The following is a 9,314-nucleotide window of genomic DNA, read 5'->3' on the forward strand; positions in this document are numbered from 1 at the left end:
CAACACCTTAACGATGAAAAGTTATTAAAAGAAAAACTTTTCGTCAGACGGTGTGGGCGTGGCGTGGTGGCCATTTTGAGTGTTTAGCGATGAACAAAGAAGTTGTTGTAACTTGAGTGTACGTTGTCGTATCTGCCCGAAATTTCTCACGATTGACAAGAGTCCAGGCCTGAGGACACCTACAGGCCAAAATTGACTTTTGGTCATAGCGCCCCCCGCTGGCAACAGGAAATGTGACTTATATGACAAACTTATTATGTGTGGTCTACATGTGATACTGAGCCGCCCCCTATAATATGGCCACGCCCACTTACTCAGGCCACGCCCCCTTTGATAACATTTGAACTATTTAAGGTAGAGTCTTGTGTGAGGTGTCATTGAACTCAGCAGAGAGTTCCTTCTTCATTGGTGATGGTTTGGCCCGCCCCCTATGCTCAGGCCATGCCCTCTTTCATAACTGGTGACCGGTTTAAGGTAGACTCTTGTGTGAAGTATCATTGAACTCAGCAGGGAGTTCCCTTTTCATTGGTGACGATTTGCGGTGTGTGACTGCCGTGGAAATGCACGATCGCAAGGAGCGGCGTAACCCCGACACGCGCAGAGGCGCGAGGGTCCGTCCTACACCATTGTTTGTGGTCCCAATAATGTACATGTGATCATTTTCAGTCATAACAGTTTTTTACATGATGCAGGCAATTCATTAATCAAACTGTATTGATTATAATCATACAGTAACCAATCTGAGCACCATGTCCTTATGCGCCCTATACTTTTGATATTGTTTTAATTCATGTTTTTATTTAAATTTTGATCACTCATTTCTTCTGGTTTTATTCCATTTGTGTATTAAAATGTTTGATTGTATTCTTTAATGATTACAGGTGCTGTTTAATCACTAATTGAATCTTTACCCACCATCCTGATAAAGGTAAAATATTATTGGTACTGTAAAATGGTATAATTTCAGGAGCTTGGGTGTGACTATGTAATGGTACAGTTGGGGCTTCATGCCAGTATTATGACTTTACTTTAAAAATGTATTTGGGTAAAGCAGATCCTTAAACTATGCTGAGTAATAACTATACTGCAATAAAACATTTCTTTTACAAAACAAATCATCTGCCAAAAGCTTGTGGTATGAAGAACTTCAGTGTTTATCTTGGACAACATGTAGTATTGTTTAAGTTGGGTGTAGACTACATCAATTACTCCTGCCTACGTCTTAAATGAAAAAAAAACATCAGCTGTCTATGTAATGTGTATGAAAATAAGTGTTCCAATACTAAGTAAACCCACAAACTGTGCCAATTGCTATGTGTTTAGTGTCACTGGCAGACACACCACAGAATATGAAACTGACCTACTTTCTAAGACTATTTTGAACAGGAAAGATATGCAGTTGTCTCACGTGTAATGCAATTTTTGTGGCAAAAGTATTAATAATATGAATAATATTGATATAGAGTGAGGATTTGTTTTTTAGTCATGTTTATATTTTTCTGCTGCATGTTAATACAAATCATTTCATTTCTGCTTATCTCCATAGTGGCAACATGTGCAAACTCACTCTAACTGCAGGTAAGACCCACTGGACAAGTTATTGTAATGCATATTTTCTCACTTACCTCCAGAGGTATCTAACCATGCAGATAGTTTTTGTTTTATTTACATTTTTTTTTTTGTCTCTTTGAGATTACAGTGGCTTTTGGGTTGTGGTGCTTATGAAAGTTTGCATTTATTTCAGCTCTTTACAGAAAACTGTGTCACCATTACCATTAATTTAGGTAAAGTGATCTCCTATGCTTTGTTTATTTTAACCAAATAATAACCAGTCTATCACTTTGAAGGTCTCTGTTTGATCATCGCCAGCTTGGGTAAGTTCATAAAATGCTTCACACATAATCAATAGCACTAGCAGATAAATAAAGGTGGACAGTATGTAAACAGGGCAACTCATTTTTTAGGCACCTGCAAAATCTTCTGGTTCTTGGTAACCAAAATTCTAAACTTCATATCTTATCCTGTCATGCAGCGTGTGTGTGTATTTAATTTAATGTCATTCATATTAATGTAATCAGATCTTAATGACTTTGTTTTCTTATTATGCAGATTGCAAATGTATACTCTTTATTTTTTAGAAATTTCAGCAAAGATATTAAATTATGATCAAACAGGGTTAAAGAACAATTAACACAATATGACTCTGATCTGATTCCTAAGGTTATCCTGGCCTCACGGATACAGCTGCAGTGCCGCCAAACTTCTGTAATGGAATGAGCAATGGGCAATACACCAACCCTGATGACCCACATTCTTTTTACAATTGTTGGGATGGAAGAACCTACCTCCAATACTGCCCATCAAGTCTGGTCTTTAACCAAAAATGCAGCTGCTGTGACTTTCCTGTAACTCCACCTACCACCACCACAAATAAAACTCCACCTACTACAACTAAAACTCCACCTACCACAACTACCACAACTACAACTCCACCTACCACAACTAAATCTCCACCTACCCCAACTAACACTCTACCTACCACAACTACCACAACTAAAACTCCTCCTACCAAAACTACTGTTGTGACTATTCCGCAAACACCAATTGATAACTTCTGTAATGGAAAGAGCAATGGGCAATACACCAATCCTGCCGACCCACATTCTTTTTACAATTGTTGGGATGGAAGAACCTACCTCCAATACTGCCCATCAAGTCTGATCTTTAACCAAAAATGCAGTTGCTGTGACTATCCTGTAAATCCACCTACTACAACCACAACTAAAACTCCACCTACTACTACTACAACTCCACCTACCACAATTCAAACTCCACCTACCACAACTACTGCTGTGACTATCCCCCAAACACCAATTGATGACTTCTGTAATGGAAAGAGCAATGGGCAATACACCAACCCTGCCGACCCACATTCTTTTTACAATTGTTGGGATGGAAGAACCTACCTCCAATACTGCCCATCAAGTCTGGTCTTTAACCAAAAATGCAGCTGCTGTGACTTTCCTGTAACTTCACCTACCACCACCACAAATAAAACTCCACCTACTACAACTAAAACTCCACCTACCACAACTACAACTCCACCTACCACAACTAAATCTCCACCTACCCCAACTAACACTCTACCTACCACAACTACCACAACTAAAACTCCTCCTACCAAAACTACTGTTGTGAGTATTCCGCAAACACCAATTGATAACTTCTGTAATGGAAAGAGCAATGGGCAATACACCAACCCTGCCGACCCACATTCTTTTTACAATTGTTGGGATGGAAGAACCTATCTCCAATACTGCCCATCAAGTCTGGTCTTTAACCAAAAATGCAGCTGCTGTGACTATCCTGTAAATCCACCTACTACAACCACAACTAAAACTCCACCTACTACTACTACAACTCCACCTACCACAATTAAAACTCCACCTACCACAACTACTGCTGTGACTATCCCCCAAAAACCAATTGATGACTTCTGTAATGGAAAGAGCAATGGGCAATACACCAACCCTGCCGACCCACATTCTTTTTACAATTGTTGGGATGGAAGAACCTACCTCCAATACTGCCCATCAAGTCTGGTCTTTAACCAAAAGTGCAGCTGCTGTGACTTTCCTGTAACTCCATCTACCACCACCACAAATAAAACTCCACCTACTACAACAAAAACTCCACCTACCACAACTACAACTCCACCTACCACAACTACCACAACTAAATCTCCACCTACCCCAACTAACACTCTACCTACCACAACTACCACAACTAAAACTCCTCCTACCAAAACTACTGTTGTGACTATTCCGCAAACACCAATTGATGACTTCTGTAATGGAAAGAGCAATGGGCAATACACCAACCCTGCCGACCCACATTCTTTTTACAATTGTTGGGATGGAAGAACCTACTTCCAATACTGCCCATCAAGTCTGGTATTTGACCAAAAATGCAGCTGCTGTGACTATCCTGTAACTGCACCTACAACAATAACAACTACAACTCCACCTACCATGACTACAACTCCACCTACCACAACTACCAGAACTAAAACTCCCACTTCCACAACTACTGCTGTGACTATGCCACAAACTTCAATTGATGACTTCTGTAATGGAAAGAGCAATGGGCAATACACCAACCCTGCTGACCCACATTCATTTTACAATTGTTGGGATGGAAGAACCTACCTCCAATACTGCCCATCAAGTCTGGTCTTTAACCAAAAATGCAGCTGCTGTGACTATCTTGTAACTCCACCTACCACCACCACAACTCCTCCTACCACAACTACAACTCCTCCTACCACAACTCCTCCTACCACAACCACAACTCCTCCTACCACAACCACAACTACAATTCCACCTACCATAACTACCAAAACTACAACTCCACCTACCACAACTACAACTCCATCTACCACAACTACAACTCCCCCTACTACAAGTACAACTACACCTACTACAAATACATCTCCACCTGACACAACTACAACTCCCCTTGACACAACTACAACTCCCCCTGACACAACTACAACTCCCCCTTACACAACTACTACTCCCCCTGAAACAACAGCAACTCCCCCTGATGCAACTACAACTCCCCCTGACACTACTACAACTCCCCCTGAAACAACAGCAACTCCACCTGACACAACTACATCTCCCCCTGACACAAATACAACTCCCACTGACACAACTACAACTCCCCCTGAAACAACAGCAACTCCCCCTGACACTACTACAACTCCCACTGAAACAACAGCAACTCCCTCTGACACAACTACAACTCCCCTGACACAACTACTCTCTGACACAACTCCCCCCTGAAACAACAGCAAACTCCCCTGACACAACTACAACTCTCCCTGACACAAGTACAACTCCCTGACACAACAAACTCCCCTGAAACAACTTCTCTCCCTGACACAACTACAACTCCCCTGACACAACTACAACTCTCCCTGACACAACTACAACTCCCCCTGACAACTACAACTACAAACTCAACTCCCTGACACAACTACAACTCACACAACTACAACTCCTCCCTGAAACAACAGCAACTCCCTCTGAAACACACAACTAACAACTCTCCCTGACACAACTACAACTCCCCTGACACAACCACAACTCTCCCTGAAACAACAAGACAAACTCCCCCCTGACACAACAGCAACTCCCCTGACACAACTACAACTCCCCTGACACAACTACAACCCCCTGACACAACTACAACTCCCCTGACACAACTACAACTCTCCTGAAACAACAGCAACTCCCCCTGACACAACTAACAACAACTCCCCTGACACAACAGCAACTCCCCTGACACAACTACAACCCCCCTGACACAACTACAACTCCCCTGACACAACAGCAACTCCCCTGACACAAACTACAAACTCTCCCTGAAACAACAGCAACTCCCCTGACACAACTACAACTCCCCTGACACAACTACAACTCTCCCTGACACAACAGCAACTCCCCCTGACACAACTACAACTCTCCCTGAAACAACAGCAACTCCCTCTGACACAACTACAACTCCCCCTGACACAACTACAACTCCCCCTGAAACAACAGCAACTCCCCCTGACACAACTACAACTCCCCTGACACAACTACAACTCCCACTGACACAACTACAACTCCCCCTGACACAACTACAACTCCAACTCCCCCTGAAAACAGAAACAACAGCAACTCCCCTGACACAACTACAACTCCCCTGACACAACTACAACTCCCCTGACACAACTACAACTCCCTGACACAACTAAACCCCTGACACAACTACAACTCCCCTGACACAACAGCAACTCCCACCTTTTGACAACAGCAACTCCCCTGACACAACTACAACTCCCTGACACAACAGCAACTCCCTACTGACAACAATAGCAACTCCCCCTGACACAACCTGAACTCCCCTGACACAACTACAACTCTCCCTGACACAACTACAACTCCCCTGAAACAACAGCAACTCCCCTGAAACAACAGCAACTCCCCTGAAACAACAGCAACTCCCCTGACACAACTACAACTCCCCCTGAAACAACAGCAACTCCCCCTGACACAACTACAACTCCCCCTGAAACAACTACAACTCCCCTGAAACAACAACAGAAACAACTACAACCCCACTGACACAACTACAACTCCCCTGAAACAACAGCAACTCCTCTGACACAACTACAACTCCCCTGACACAACTACAACTCCCCTGACACAACTACAACTCCCCTGACACAACTAAACTCTCCCTGACACAACTACAACTCCCCTGACACAACAGCAACTCCTCCCTGAAACAACACACAACAAACTCCCTGACACAACTACAACTCCCCTGACACAACTACAACTCCCCTGAAACAACAGCAACTCCCAACAGCAACTGACACAACTACAACCCCCTGACACAACTACAACTCCCCTGACACAACTACAACTCCCCCTGACACAACTACAACTCTCCCTGAAACAACAGCAACTCCCCACAACTGACTCCTGACACAACAACTACAACCCCCTGACACAACTACAACCCTCCCTGACACAACCAACTCCCCTGAAACAACAGCAACTCCCCCTGACACAACAAACTCCCCTGAAACAACCACAACTCCCACTGACACAACTACAACTCCCCCTGAAACAACAGCAACTCCCTCTGACACAACTACAACTCCCCCTGACACAACAGCAACTCCCCTGACACAACTACAACTCCCCCTGACACAACTACAACTCCCCCTGACACAACTACAACTCCCCTGAAACAACTACAACTCCCACTGACACAACTACAACTCCCCCTGACACAACTAAACTCCCTGACACAACCACAACCCTCCCTGACACAACTACAACTCCCTGAAACAACTACAACTCTCCCTGAAACAACAGCAACTCCCTGACACACAACTCCCTGACAAACTCCCCCTGACACAACTACAACTCCCCTGACACAACTACAACCTCCCCTGAAACAACAGCAACTCCCCCTGAAACAACAGCAACTCCCACTGACACAACTACAACTCCCCAGCAACTCCATCTGACACAACTACAACTCCCCCTGACACAACTACAACTCCCACTGAAACAACTACAACTCCCCCTGAAACAACAGCAACTCCCTGAAACAACAGCAACTCCATCTGACACAACTACAACTCCCCTGACACAACTACAACTCCCACTGACACAACTACAACTCCCCTGAAAACAACAACTCCCTCTGAACACAACCAACCCCCTGACACAACTACAACTCCCCTGACACAACAAACTCCCCCTGACACAACTACAAACAGCCTCCCTGACACAACTACAACTCCCTGAAACAACAGCAACTCCCCTGAAACAACAGCAACTCCCTGACACAACTACAACTCCTGAAACAAACTACAACTCCCCTGACACAACTACAACTCCCCTGGCACAACTACAACTCCCCCTGAAACAACAGCAACTCCCCCTGAAACAACTACAACTCCCCTGACACAACTACAACTCCCCCTGACACAACTACAACTCTGCCTGACACAACTACAACTCCCTGAAACAACAGCAACTCCCTGACACAACTAACTCCTCTGAAACAACTCCCCTGACACAACTACAACTCCCTGACACAACTACAACTCCCCTGACACAACTACAACTCCCCCTGACACAACAGCAACTCCCCCTGAAACAACAGCAACTCCCTGACACAACTACAACTCCCCTGAAACAACTACAACTCCCCTGACACAACTACAACTCCCCCTGACACAACTACAACTCTCCCTGAAACAACAGCAACTCTCCCTGAAACAACAGCAACTCCCCTGACACAACTACAAACTCCTCCTGAAACAACTACAACTCCCCTGACACAACCACAACTCCCCATGACACAACAGCAACTCTCCCTGAAACAACAGCAACTCCCCTGAAACAATTACAACTCCCACTGACACAACTACAACTCCCCTGAAACAACAGCAACTCCCCTGACTACAACTCCCCTCTGACACAACTACAACTCCCACTGACACAACTACAACTCCCCTGACACAACAAACTCCCCTGAAACAACACAACTCCAACTGAAACAACACAACTCCCCCTGAAACAACAGCAACTCCCCTGACACAACAGCAACTCCTCTGACACAACAGCAACTCCCTCTGACACAACTACAACTCCCCTGACACAACCACAACTCCCTGAAACCCCCCTTGAAACAACAACAGAAACAACTCCCTCTGACACAACTACAACTCCCCTGAAACAACTACACAACTCCCCTGACACAACTACAACTCCCCCTGAAACAACAGCAACTCCCTCTGACACAACTACAACTCCCCTGAAACAACAGCAACTCCCCTGACACAACTACAACTCCCCTGACACAACAGCAACTCCCTCTGACACAACTACAACTCTCCCCTGACACAACTACAACTCCCCTGACACAACAGCAACTCCCCTGAAACAACAGCAACTCCCTCTGAAACAACTACAACTCCCCTGACACAACTACAACTCCCCTGACAACAACAGCAACTCCCTCTGACACACCTACAACCCCCTGAAACAACTACAACTCCCCTGACACAACTACAACTCCCACTGAAACAACAGCAACTCCCCCTGACACAACTACAACTCCCTCTGACACAACTACAACTCCCCTGACACAACTAAAACTCCCCCTGACACAACTACAACTCAGACACAACAGCAACTCCCCTGACACAACTACAACTCCCTGAAACAACAGCAACTCCCCTGACACAACTACAACTCCCCTGAAACAACAGCAACTCCCTCTGACACAACAGCAACTCCCTGACACAACTACAAACTCCCCTGACAAAACCATAACTCCCTGAAACAACTAAACAACTCCCTGAAACAACTACAACTCCCCTGACAAACCATAACTCCCCTGACACAACTAAAACTCCCCTGAAACAACAGCAACTCCCCTGAAACAAACTCACACAACCTCCTGACACAACAGCAACTCCCCTGAAACAACAGCAACTCCCTGACACAACTATAACTCCCTGACACAACAACTCCCCTGATCTCCCTCTGACACAACTACAACTCCCTGAAACAACAGCAACTCCCCCTGAAACAACAGTCCCCCCTGACACAACTATAACTCCCCTGAAACAACAGCAACTCCCTGACACAACTACAACCCTCTGACACAACTACAACTCCCTGACTGAAACAAACAACAGCAACTCCCACTGACACAACTACAACTCCCCTGAAACA

General features: G+C 45.0%; 1 long non-coding RNA gene across 1 annotated transcript; it reads left to right on the plus strand.

Moving 5' to 3' along the window:
* The first annotated feature begins 1,544 nt into the window (after positions 1–1,544).
* On the plus strand, positions 1,545–2,261 carry LOC114551457 (uncharacterized). The gene is made up of 3 exons (XR_003691895.1): positions 1,545–1,578; positions 1,848–1,874; positions 2,221–2,261. It is a non-coding gene; the product is annotated as an uncharacterized LOC114551457 (long non-coding RNA).
* Positions 2,262–9,314: the final 7,053 nt, after the last annotated feature.

The sequence above is a fragment of the Perca flavescens genome, unplaced genomic scaffold, assembly GCF_004354835.1.
Source record: "Perca flavescens isolate YP-PL-M2 unplaced genomic scaffold, PFLA_1.0 EPR50_1.1_unplaced_scaf_1, whole genome shotgun sequence".
NCBI classification, from domain to species: Eukaryota; Metazoa; Chordata; class Actinopteri; order Perciformes; family Percidae; genus Perca; species Perca flavescens.